The sequence below is a fragment of the Furipterus horrens genome, unplaced genomic scaffold (assembly GCF_987537825.1).
Source record: "Furipterus horrens unplaced genomic scaffold, mFurHor1.1.pri manual_scaffold_2, whole genome shotgun sequence".
Classification (NCBI taxonomy): domain Eukaryota; kingdom Metazoa; phylum Chordata; class Mammalia; order Chiroptera; family Furipteridae; genus Furipterus; species Furipterus horrens.
The window spans coordinates 183,041,902-183,056,262 of NW_028327172.1; positions in this window are offsets into that span (position 1 = coordinate 183,041,902).

Sequence of the window (14,361 nt, forward strand, 5' to 3'; positions counted from 1 at the left end):
ACCCTCCAACTTTTTCCTGTCACAAAATCCAAAGTCATTAACTAAAGACCCTACATACCTGTCCCTGGCTGTGACTCTGATTTCATTACCTCTCTTTCGGTACCCTGCTCACTTCATTCCACCACGCTGTTCCTTAAGCACACAGAGCATACTCCCAACTCAGGGCTTTGACTCATATGGTTCCTATCTAGACAGTTCTTTCCCCAGATCATCTCATGGCTTACTCCCTTACTGTACTCAACTCTGTGCTTAAATATCACCTGCTCAAGAGAAGCTTTCTCTGATTCCTGATGTTAATAGTCCCCTTAGTCACATCTTTTCTCTTGCCTTCCTTTTCACAACTGAAATGTTGTCACAGAATTTTTATCCCTAACTGACATTCCATTATATATTTTTATTTTTACTTATGTCTGTACTGACCATATCCCCTGGTATAAAAGAGGTGAGCAGGGTCTTTGCCTCTTTCATTCAGTATTGTATTCCCAGAGGACCAGAATGAGGCAGGAGTTTCCAGCCTGCAGACCTGCTGCACAGTTACAGCTCTCTGTGTATAGATCTAGACAGAAAAAGTAAAGAATATCTGTTTTCTTTTCTGTGCTTTGTAGAATATCTGATGTGGGATGTTTGAGGTTGGGTATGAGGTAACCAAGGATATAGTTTTGGGCCACTTTGAAATATTAAAGGACAAAATAAGACCTCGTGGGAAGAAGGTCAAATATTTTAATAGCAAACTTTTTCTTAGTAAGGTCCGCTTTGCATGACATGCTGTTTGTGGGAAGAGGCTAGGTATTTGTCATTTTTAAATTACAAAATGCTTGTGAAAGCTAGAGCAGGGGCATTGTTGGAATTTCATGTTGAGTCGGTGACAGTAAACATCATCAAGGCCCTGATAAGGGGTCAGATGTAGAGGCCAAAAGTATGTGCTCTGGACCCAAATCCTGGCTCAGTCACTTACATGCTGTGATGGTCCATTTCATGTATCAACTTGAATGAGCCACCAGGCCTTCAGACATTTGGTCAAACATTATTCTAGGTGTGTCTATAAAGGTGTTTTGGATGAAATTACCATTGGAATGAGACCAAGTAAAGCAGATTGTTCTCCCTAATGTGCTGGGCCTTGTCCAATCAGTTGAAGACCTGAACAGAACAAAGAAGCTGTTCCTCCCCACAGTGAGAAGGAAATCCACCTTCCTGAAGACCTTCAAGCTGGGATATCAGTTTTTTCCAGCCTTTGGACTAAAACTTAAACATAAGCTCTCCTTGGGTCTTGAGTCTGCCAACCTTTGGACTGGAGCTAGGCTACTGGCTACCCTGGTCTGCAGATTTTGAGACTTGTTAACCTTCACAATTGCATAAGTCCTTATAATAAACACATGTATGTCTTTATTGGTTCTTTTTCTCTGGTGATCCCTAACTACTAACACTCAGGCTGTTGGTATCCTTGTCAAATTACTGAACTTTTCAATCCCTGTCTATAAAGTGGGAATAATAAAATCCTGGCATCCATCACAGAGAATTGTTGTGAGCCATAAATAAGTTATTAAGTATCAATTGTTTAAGTAGTCGCTAGCACATAGTAAGCATTATGGCAGAATTCGCTATTATAATAAATCTTCCAGCAGGAGATTTTTTAAATAGTGTTTTTGTGTGAGCAATTTGCTTTAGGTACAATTATGGAAGGGGTAGAGCAACTTCTGTCTTAATTACTTTAATTTACCTTACAGCAGGACCCTAGAAGCTACAATGGGATATGGAATACCCAGGGACAAAATAACCCCTGACATCTTTATCTAAATATCTACAACAACTTAAATATCCCCAGTATAGTTATTTAGCCTTTGTAACAGAAGAAAAAAATATTGGGGTGGGGGAGGTCAAGGTTGAAAAGTTGTTTTGTAAGCTACAACAGAGTTTGAGGTTAGTATTCAAAATCCAGTTTACACGTAAGAAAATGGGCATAAAAGACATTGCCATTGCCAAGGTCACACAAAAGAGAGGACTGTAAACTCTCCAGCCCACTGTTTGACTCACTGAATTCACAGAGCCAGCAACATGCCAAGTCTCTCTTCTAATGCATTTGGTTTCTGAAGCAAGTGCATTAGAAGCCACTAGAAGCCCAGGTTCATTCTGAACAAAGATACATCTCATACTACTTCAGCCTCCCCATGCCAGTCTGGGACTTAAGCTTTAATTAAATCCTGTAGAGTTGCCTTTTTGAAGGAGCTATTATCTTTAAGTGATCCTGGTTTATGAGTGCCTAGGAAAAGAGGAGGGACAGAGAAGGAAGAAGGAAAACAAGAGGTGACAGCCATGAGAAAGAAAGAGTACAAACCAAGTATCTTTGATCCAAGTCAATTAGTTATGCATTTTTGCCAGCGGTAATTGAAAGACACAAGAATGTGAATTGCCTGCAGAAAGCAATCATGTGTGGTAGATGCTCTTTCTCCATCACCTGTGTCAGGGGCGGACCCCAAGTGCTGACACTGCATTACAGTTTTCCAAAGGCAGTTTGGGACGTCATGTAACACAGTTCTTCACCCTTACAATTTACATTTAGATGCTGCTGGAATAAGTTATGGAAGCAAATCTAAGTTGTTTCCAGTTTCTATCAAAATTCCTCTTTCTTTGTGATGTTTATTTTTCATCCTATACAATGTCATTACACAGTGAGGAAATTTTCAAGAATAGTGCTTTTGTATTGCCCAGTGTTCCCTGAGGTATGGTTAAGGCAGGGGTATGGCTCCTTCTGGAAAATAAAATTAACTGTTCTTTGGCTTTCAAATTTTGGATGAACAAATATTTAGGGGGTATAGGAAGCGGTCCAAGCTACCAAAATGGTGCTCCTTCCCAGGTGTTTTTATTCCTGCAGTACAGAAACAAGAAAGCAGCACCTTTTTATGCAAATAGAATGGATTCAGGTATTTCTAGGCAATATTTATGATCATATTATACTTTTAATGTCTTTGGAACTCTAGAAACAATTGGAACTACATGACAGTGCTATGTTTTTAGTATACACAATAAATCCAGGTATAAATTACACTTCAATATTGTAGCCTCCTAGGTTGCTGCCACTTGATCTTTAAATGTCCACATTTGGTGCAATCTAATTCAACAAATGCTGACGCCTGCTCTAGATGGGGCACCATGTTAGGCTCTCTGATAGTTAAAAACAAGAACATAGTCCCTGTACCTAATGAACTCACAGTGTAGTGAGGAGATGGAGCTTGTAAAAGAGACAGAATAAATGCACAGACTAAAACAAAGTGCAGAATAAGATAATATCATGAAGTTATATACAAGGTGCCATGGGAGGTCCAAATGCTTCTCCCTCAACCTATGAACCCCTTTGAAGTGATGCTATCAGCCTTCTATCATCCTGTTCATCTTCCCTGTTGGACTTACCTGCAGATCCACAGGCCACTCCTCCTCATTCCTTGAAGATGCAGCACCTGACCCACTATCACTCTCCACCACCGCTCTTGGTGATTTCAGTGTCTGTTTGGAATCCCTTCCAAAATCTTGGCTTTTTTGTTTCATTGTCCTCTCAGCTACAATGACCTATCTAATCTCCCACCCACCTCAGCTTCCCTCTTTGCTATTCACACTATCCTTACACATGACTGCACTGCTTCCATTGGCTTAGCTTTAAGAATTCCATCCTCTGAGCTCTGTCTGCTATCCTGGTTCATGTCCTCTTGTATCCAACAATTCATTGAATTCACCCATGTTTTCACTGTCCCTCACCACCCTAGTCTAAATTCCATAACCCATCATTATTACTCACTGCCTTGCACATGGTCTAACCTCCCTTACACCCAACCCTGATTAATTACAAACCCCGCTCCGCACCTGCGCCTGAATTACAGGCACCCAAGTCACTGGGTAGGTGAACACATAATTATGCTGATTAGTCACACTTCAAATTTATGACTACAAACTCCAAGTGGGTCCCTACTGTTTCCTCATATGCATATTGTATTTCCCTAATCCACTCTCAGAAAACAGAGGCAGTCAGGAGAGATTCCTCATCTTCTTACAGCTGTAAACTTGCTTGTATCTGTACCCACATACTCTTGCTTCCCTCCTATTAAAATGGATGAACTGTTTACGCTTTTATCAGAAGAACGTAAACCCCTCAACTTGTATATTGTATCTCTTCTGCTTTTTTTTAAAAAATCTCTCCCAGATCTCACATCTGCCCACCCCAATTACCATTTTGTTGCTCTGCTTAATAGCAAATCCACTTTTTAATGTTATTTATACCTGAGGTGTCAAATTCCTCTCTGTCGATTCATTCTTGACCCAGACTTCTGTACCCACCAATCCACTGCAATTGCTCTTAATCTCTGTCATGACAATAGTCATTTCTCAGCTCTCAACTAAGCTCTTACATCGGTAGGATAAGACAGGGTTTATCCCTTTCTCCATGAAATACTTTCTTTACTTGGCCTCCAGGACAAAGATCTATAAACTGACAACTTCAAAGGCAATATTGCCAGCCATGACCTCTCCCCATGTTCTTGCTCTGTGACTCCAACTGCAGACCAGACTCTGCCACTTATGTACCTAATAGGCAACTCCAATTTCATGTATACAGAAATTACACTAAAATTTTCCCCTCTAATATGTTTTTCCTATAGTCAAGCCCTTCTCCAAAAATAAAAAAATAAAAAACCTATCAATGCCATCTGTCCAGTTCTCATGTAGAAAGTTTGAAATCACCTTTAGTCCTCATTCTTCCTGCACCCAATCCAACAGCAAATCTTGTTGGTCCTACCTTCAAAATACAGCTGAATCTAGCCACTTCCTACCACCTCCGGTTACCATCGTCCAAGCCACTGTCAAACCTCATCTGGATTTTTGCAATTGCCTTCTAATGAGACTCTCCTCACAGAGCTACTAGAGTAGTTTTATTTTTTTATTTTTTTTTTTAATGTTAGTCATTTTGTGTCATTATCTACTCAAAATATTCCAGGAGATCCATATTTCATTCAAAATAAAAGCCCCAGTTTTCTAAAGACCCACATGAATTGGTCCTTGCAGCCTCTCTGAGATCACCTCCCACCATCCTCCCCTGGCTCCCTCTGCTCCAGCGACACAGTCTTCCTTGTTATCCCCCAAACATGCCAAGCACAGTCTTGCTTTGAGACCTTTTCCCCTGCTGTTTCCTTGGCCTGGAACACTCTTGCCCCAGATATCTAGAAAGGTTGACCCCCTCCCTTAATTCAGGTCTCTGTTTGAATGTCACTGTGTCAGATTTTCCCAAATACCTTGTAAGTTATCTTGTGTCTTGTCACACACTGTCACTCTACTGTGCTTCCCTTCCCATTTTAGTACTTACCAGCACTGATATGTTACATATTTATTTGTTTGTCTGTACAATGAGTACCTTGAGAACAGGACTTTATTTTGTTCCCTGCTATAGGCCCAGTGTCTATAAAGTTGCCTGGTGCACATCATAGGTACTGAATAAATATGCATTAAATGAATTAAAATTTTCTGTCCTACTTCTGCACCTACTATCAGCACCAAGAGAAATGGGAATGAGGGATAAGCCCTTCTCCATGAGTTTCATCAATTCCCTCAAGTCTGATTAACATACAGGTCAATAAAAGAACTGTTTTCTCTGCAGATGCAGTCAAGGTAAGACCTCCAGGCTCCCTTACAGCCATATTGCAGGCCTGTACTCTGCCTACTAAGAAGCTTCAGAGCAATCGCTGCAGTACTGTCCCATCCTTTCTCCCTCTCCAAACTCATAACACTCTCCAATATTTCTGTCATCTCTCTGGCCACTCCTCTTGTATCTTTTGTGTGGGTTTTTCTTTTTTTCTCCTCCTCACTTTAAGTTTTGCTTCTTCTTGGATTTTGTTTTCTGCCTTCACCACTCATTCACCTTGGTTAATCTCATTCATTCACATCAGCCACCATACATTTGTGAGTGGCTTACTAATCTATGTCTTCATTCCAAACCTTTCCTATTCTCCAGCCATGTCTATCTGGCTATCTATTGAGCAGCTCCACCTGGTGATCCCAGGTACATTAAGCCCAACCTGTATGTATTCACCAGAATAGGCTAGTTTATGTCATAGTAACATGCAACTCCAAAATCCGAGTGGCTTAACGTATAGTTTATTTCTAGCTCACTTAAAGTACACTTCAAGTCCAGGTATCTCTCCAGAGTAACTTTTTTCATATCCAGAAACCCAGGATGCTTGAATATTTTCAGTCCACAATCTCAACACAAAACCTCCCCCATGGTCTACACAGCAAGGTAAGAGACTGAGCAAAAGATCTCACATTAACAATTAAGTGCCTTACCCCTGATCAGCATGGCTCAGCATTGTCTCACAAAGCAAAAGTTTGCCAGTTCAATTCCTAGGTAGGGCACATGCCTGGGTTGTGGGCCAGGTCCCCAGCTGGGGGCACACAGGAGGCAATTGATCATTGTTTCTCTCACTCTCTTTCTCTCTTCCTCCCCCTCTCTAAAAATAAATAAAAATAAAATCTCAAAAAAAATAATAATAATAATTAAGTGCTTTAACCATAAACAACATGTATCACTTTCACTCACAACTTAGTGGCCAGAGCTACTTATATGTCTCCATGCAACCAACCACAAGAGGGCTAGGAAATTCAGTCTTCCAAGTGCCTTGGAGGAAAGGACAACCACCCATGAGCCACTATGCTTTCCAAAATGTTCAAGACTGACAGGCCCGTGCCAAGCACCAGATGATTGTGCAGAATGTAATCATGGACCAGAAGATAGGGCTGGCAATGGAGACTAATACCATCACCACTGCAACCCCAAGACCCTGACAGAGCAAGTGGCCATGACATTGGCCTTGGCCTTCAGTGAGTGAACCATGTTCACAGGGGCTTAGGCACGCAATAGACCACCATGACAATGGTTCATCAGAGGACATTGAGATTCTGGAACACACAGTTGAGGTGGTCATCACCTCTTCAGAAAGCCAGCTCAAGGTACAGACAGTCATCATCTAGCATGGGTGACAGCAGGGTCCCAGGGGACTGGGCTGGTGCAGGGGTAAGAACCCCAAGTGCCTTGTCCATACCTGTCTGATTTGGTACAGAGAAAATGAGGCACAGAATTCAGGCATTCACAGAATATGTGATAATGTAGATATACCATTTTTTGTTTTAAAATAAAACATGAACCTCCCCCCTCAAAAAAAAAAAGCCCAAGAGTGACCTCATCAACACAGCTAATCCCACCTTTTCTACTCAACCCAGCTCTACTGCCTCTCTCTCAATCAATGGTACCAACATCCATTTGAGTATTCAAGCCCAAAACATACTAAATTCTAACCCTTGTCCTTCACCTTTCATATCTAATTATTCTTCAAGTCTTACAGTTTCCACCTCCTTAAACTTTGCTGTAATTGGATCCCTTTTCTCCTCTGCTGCTATCACTGCCTTACTTTAGCTTCTCCTCACCTCCCATTTGCAAATCTGTAGTCTCCTGACTGATCTCCACATTCTCAGTCTTCTAACAGGTATCACATCCAGAGAGGCACTTCCTGGCCTTTCAATTCAGATAATCCCTGTACCCCAGTCTCCTTCTACTGCCCTGTTCTACATTTTTTCCATATCCTTCATCACCATCTGATACTACAAGTATGTAGACTTGTCCCAACCTGCTGCTGCCACCATACCCATAAACATGCACTGAAATGTGAACTCCTTGAGATGAGAGACTTTGACTAATCAGACCTTAGCTCCAGTGCCAGGAAGAATGTCTAGCACGAGGGAGATCCTCAATGTATATTTGTGGAATGAATAAATTTCCCTTGTGAAGCCCAAATAATCTTTCTACAATAAATCTGACCATGTAATTTCCCAACTTAAAGCACTCCAATGACTCCTTATTGTATTCCAGATAATATTCCTATTCTTTAGCAAATTTCTCAGACCTTCCATAAATGGTATTTATTTCTCTAGTGTTATCTTAAATTCCAATCTTCTCATTCTCAAGGGGTTTTTCTTCCCTAGTGCAGTTTGTCAGTGGTTTTCCTTCTGGGTAAAGTACTTCTAAGGCAGCTGCTTTCTTTGCCTGGTTAACTCCAATATGTTCTTCGGGATTCAGGCCAAACAGTGACTCCTTATAGGGTCAGAGCCCCTCTTATGTACAGCAAACTGTGCTAGTCTCTAGGTTACGAATAGGGACTATGATAGATTACAAGTCGGCCGTAGGCTAAATGCTACATCACGACTGTGAAAGTGACTTAGCCACATCCTGGTAGCACAACTAGTTCTAAAATCTAACTCCCAAACCTAGCTGAAAGCATTGTTCATGTAAAATATTGTTATTAATATTGTTATTTTATTATTACTCCCACTATTGTAGTGCTTCTTTTAGCCAAGGGTTTTAATTATCCAGAATGACCTGGAAACCCAGAAATAAGCAAACAAGGTCTCTGAGTAACCAAATTGGTATCACAATATAATATATTTTATTTATAATCTGGCCCCTGCAGGCTTCCCTCAGAACCTAGTTATTGTACAGTGTGCTCTGATTAAAAAACATTTCAAACAACCTTCACTATTTGGTTCCTCAGCCCACAATATGATAAAATCAACCAATCAAATACTGTTTTATTAAGGGTCTACAAACACAAGACACTGTGCTAAGTTGTGGAAGATAAAAGGACATATAAAAAGTCCCCACTCCAAGGAGTACATGGGAACTCTATGCTTTCCACTCATTTTTGCTGTGAATCTAAAACTGCTCTAAAAAAGTAGGTTTTTGTTTTTTAAATTTAGGTCCCCACTCCTTCTGTCACCACCACCCACTTTAAAGAGGTACCCCAAATAAGAAGACAGGATAAAGGCAAATACATCATGAAAGCAGGACATGAAAACTGACTTTTTCAACTAGAGAGGATACAAGAAAAAATATATGAAAATCAGGAATAACAACTTAATAAATACAGTAGTTTAGAGCTACTTATTAAGGAGATGGAAAACCCTAAAGAACTTCTGATCTAGGACAGTGAGAAGAGTACTCAGCTAAGAGGGGAAGTCTGAGTTTTCATTGAGGTTGCTCTTTGCCTGGCTGTGCAGTCTTCCAAAAGCCACAGCAGCTCTCTGGGCCTCATTCTCTTCTGTGTTCTGTGAGGAAGTTCACCAGACAGTCTTCATCAAGGTCCACCCAGCTCTAAAATTCTATGATCTATGTTCAAAGTTCTGACCTTGAGTCACCAAGATAAAGGTAAAATATATTCATTGTGTTCTGATTTTAAAGGCAGGCAGGGATGGGTATTCATGTACGTTAGAAGGCTTTATATAAATGGTAATTTTTGTTAAGTTTGCAGTTTAGCAGGATTAGTTTCAGTTATCTGGAAAATCCACTTATGTGGAACACCACTATCCCCTATAGTGCCCAATCAGTGGGGATTTCACAGTATTATTTAAATGGCCCTGCACGGGCTGACCAAAATAGTATGAGGCCAGAGAAACAGAGAAAATCTGCAAAGGATTCTTCTCTCCCTGCAGTTTCTATAAAAAGTACTGACCAATGGGGGTGAACTTGCCATTCCCAAAGAGCACCCCGTTAAGAAGGTAGGTAGTGTGGCAAGCTGTGGAGGTCAGTTCCTAAGGATGGACAGGCACCATTGCTCTCTCTGCAATTGCATCCTACCACACCTTGCACCACTCTGAGCAAGGCACAGACACACTCTGCTGAGAGCCGGGCCTGCACTGTCCTGCAGCACCTTCTACCAGAAAGTTATCGGTAGCCAGCACAGGGTGTCCAGATGAACTCCTGTCTAAGTGACTGCTGTTTTGATCTTTTAAAACTTAGATACAGCTCTCTCTTTATGTGGATACATCACAGGAGAAGACTGCCAGGATGAAAAAGGCTGCTCATATCAGTGCCCAGCTGAGGTAAAGGAGGGCTGAGTCCCTGGGAAACTCATGCTTTTCTTTATTTGCTCATTTACCAACTAGTTTCAGGCCCCTATTCTGTGTCAGATAATGTGTTGAATCCAGAAATTCAATGGTGGGAGGAAAACACTAGACATAGTCTTTGCCTTTACATTATTTACTGTTTGTGAAATTACAACAGTCTTATGAGCTACTGAGGATTAGTAATATTTAAGAAAAAATACCACAATATATTGGAATAGTCCCTATTAAACTGACATGTTAATTCTTTTTTTGCTTGTATAAATAATGCTGTATCTAATAACCTTGCAATAAGTCATATTGCACTTTAGTGAGTTCCTGTAAGGAAAAATTTTAAGTTAGAATTACTAGGTCAAAGATGTGTGTGTTATTATTTTTTATTGGTACCAGCAATATGTGAGACTCAAATATTTTTACCTTTGCTGGTCTATTAAACAATGGCATTTTAATCTCTATGGAGATTATATCATAGTGGAATTTTGTACTTTCACTTAAGAATAAGGTTGGGTATCTGCTTGAGCCATTTGTATATCCTTTTGTGCGAATTATAACATTTAAACATTAAAAGAGAAAAAGGAGAAAAAGTTGATTATGTGGAGGGAATGTAGGGGATGGGGGATTGATCTTGATGTGGGGACAAAGGACAGCAGGGAAGCTTTTCTCTTAAAAAGATGGTGTTTGACATAAGAACTCATGGTTGAGCTGGTATTAACTTCTAACCCTTTGCTTATGACAGCCAGTCAATTATTTGCCATCATGTATCAATATTTCTCAACTAGTATGCATAAACTCACATACTCCAGTACACTGGGAAAACACAAAGTCACTGGATTATTCACACTGCTTCATTCTGTCAATTTTACTCATAACCTATTAGAGAAAAATTTTTATTATATTAAAACCAGTATTTGGTAGAAGAAACAGTATTCAATTGTATTTTTTGCAAAACACACACACACAAATAATAATAATAATAATAATTCTAGGGAATCCTAATCTTTTGTAGGGTTGTCTTGGGCCATACCCAACTCCTCTATTCACTTTCACCTGTCTCGAGAGCTACTTCCTTAGAAAATTATGGGAAGTTATTGATGTCTCATTAACAAAAAGAGCTTCAGATATGATTCAGGATTATTTTTATCACTGAACTTTAAGTGACTTGATGGATATGTGTTTATTTCTAGTAGAAACAGTAATAGTAGTATAATAGTAGTAGCTGTTGCTTTCGTAACTATTGCAATAGTAAAGCTGCGGTTGCAGTTATAGTAATATACTAAGTAGTAGTGGTTGTTATCATAGTCATAGTAGTAGTAGCAGTAGTAGTAGTAAAGAGCTGGGTTGGATCTGAACTCTACCATCTATTAGCTAATAATATTAAACAAGTTATTTAAATTCCCTACATTACTAGCACGGGGTTAGTCAAAAACATCTACAGTAGTCCCTCGCTATATCACGGTTCACTTATCGCGGCCTCACTGCATTGCGGGATTTTTAAAATATTACATTTAATTATTTATCACGGATTTTTTGCTATATCGTGGGATTTTGCGGTACTGTATACATATGTTGTTAAAGTTACATAGGTTTAAGAGTGTATAATAAATGTAAGGTCCCTACATTGCGGAGGGGTCTAGAACGTAATACCCGTGATAAGTGAGGGAATACTATACCTCTTAAGAGTGTTGCAAGAAATGAACGAAATGCATATAAAGGCAGGTGCCAGAAGAAGACAAGCGCTCCATAAGTCTAAGCTATTTTAATATGTTATCTTTGTTATTGTTATTAGCATTACAACATATCCCTACATCCTGCAAGAGGACATCAAAGGAAAGGGAAAGCAAATCAAAATAAGTTTGGGGTTGAGGGGCAGTGACTAATAAAATACTCTGCTTTCCACCTGAATCTAACCCACAGTCATCAATTTCATAAGAGAAGAAATGCTTTCCGTGTAGGGTTGTCACCACAATTTCCTTTTAAAGTACCTTTTAACCTCCCTTTATGCACTAATGCAAGTCAAACTAATCCATGCTGTGTTTTTTAAAAGAAAGAATTATATCAAACTCCAATTAGGGAATAGGATACTTGGTGTCTTCAAGGAGGTAGACCTAACATGGCTTTTTGGTTTATAGTTACCTACTTCTGACATTTTTTTTTTCTTTTTTTACCTCTCTGGAACAGATTACCAGACAGGTAATTACTCCACTCCCTGGTTCCCACAATCCATTCTTTTAGAGAAAAGCAAATCATCCTTAGCCATTGAATTCTCATTGCAGAACCCGAAGGACCAATGTAAGCCTTAGAGTTGCTGTCACGTCTGGTTTCCTACAGCCTTGCTGCCTAAGAGCCTTTTCCTTTTTAAAGACTAGTTAGGCCCCGGTGATTTAAGGACCCAAGCAGCTGGACACTTAATCTTCTTAGCCAAGAGCACAATAGCTTGTTTACAGACCTGGTAGAAAATAATATAAACATTTTGTCCTAAAGACAAATTTAGCATTTAGTTCAACTGCATGCAAATAACTTAATCCTTTCCTTTATTTTTCTTTGCTGCTCAAAAGGCAGGCACATTCTCTTTAGAGATTAGGCAGAATGTGATGACTTAATTCACATTTACTTACATGCCTGGCTTAACATTCTTGTGAATGTGCTTTTGAACATTCTTCCTAAGAGCACTGCTGTCACTTTTGCTGAGGAAAGTGCCTGCAAGTTCATTCATTAGAGCAGAGGCCCCAAAGTACTGAAATATGTGTAGGTGAACGGCTGGGTTCCTAGTTCAAACCCCACTCAGGGAGGCAGCAACAGAGGTCATTGCGGACTCCAGCTTTGATGGGCACCATGAATCACAGCCCAGCGACTTGTCAGCACTTTCTTGATGGATGGTGATAAACATTAGCAGAGTCTGTGAGTAGTGGAAGTTTGGTGTTCACCTATGCTAGGGTCACTGTTCTATAAGTCTGTGGGGTGGGAGCTGGTTGTGGCACTCTTTCTACTCATCGAGTCCTGTGCTAAAAACAGTGAAATGAGCATAGTATGTCTTCCTTTCTTTCTTTTTCCTTTACTTTTTAAACTCACATTTATTGAGCACTTACTAAGTGTTAAGCATGTTGTAGATATTAATAATAATAGCCAACATTTTTTGAGTGCTTCTGTGTGCCAGGCACTATTCTAAATGTTTTGAATAGATCAACTCATTCAATGCTCACAAAGCCCAATACAGTAGGGATTGTTATTATCCCCATTTACAGATGGAACAGGAGCCCAAAAGGGGTTACGTCACTTGTACAAAATCACACAGCTAGGAAGTGCAACTGCAATATTTTGGAAAATGCTATCTGAGCATGTCTATGGGACTTATCTGAAAATTGGTAGTGGACAGGAGGGACAAGCAAGACCTTCTAGGCCACTACTATCTTTTTAAAATCTACAAAGGTTGACAATGACAAAGAATAAGCTTTAAATGCATCAGCCAAGACTTAATGGTAGAATAAGAGCACCATTACCAAGGGGGTGTGTGGGAGGGAGGCAAAGTGCTATTTTGGGGACAAGTGGGCCTATCACTGACCCTGACCCTGAAATCTTATCTCATATGTGTCACATATATGCGGCTACAGTACTTTAGTGTTCAGAAGAGCTGATTTTGGATTCATAGGACCTGGATTCTGTGTCCAAATACATAACCTTGGACAAGTCACCCTTTCTAAGTCTCCATTTTCTCACCAGGTAATGGGGCTCATGCTAACAGCTGCCATGGCTACCTAAAGGAATTGCTGTCAAGCTCAGGGACAGACTCTACAAGAAAATGTTTTACAAACTAAAGAGCTTTATGCAAATGTGCTATTATTGTGTTACATGGAAATGTGCTTATTTTGTGGGAATATTTTTCTATACAGATACAGGATTTACTGCTGTCACTTCTTAAGAAAAAAGAGCTTCAGTTACTTTTTTCATGTTGCTTCTGTTACACTCTAAGACACTTTAGCATAGTGACAGTGTCAACGTCAGCCATTTACTCAGTTCTTGGCTAGAGACCTCTAGCAATTTTTATCTCTGATATCCCAAAGAAATTTTTAGCCTGACTCTAAACCAGACGTTGAAAACTCTGTATCATCAAAATGGCTTGAAAGGACCCACCGATCTCAGAAAAGTAAATAAACCTCCAATAATTGAGGTGACTAAGCTACATAAACCTGGGAAGAAGAAAAACTGTTGCTCTAAATTTCACATGGTTCAAAAATATATAACCAATGCAAATCATAGATAGTAAGGAATAAAACTTGATTCAAAATTTGAGATATTACAGATGGTTTTGTAAAGTAATAGCCCACCCAAAATGGATTTTACAGAAGGCAACGCAAACCTCAAGCTGCCGCAGGGTCATCAGAAAGCAGAGAAACTCCAGAGGTCCAATAATTTTTTCCTTCAAATCAAAATTACTAT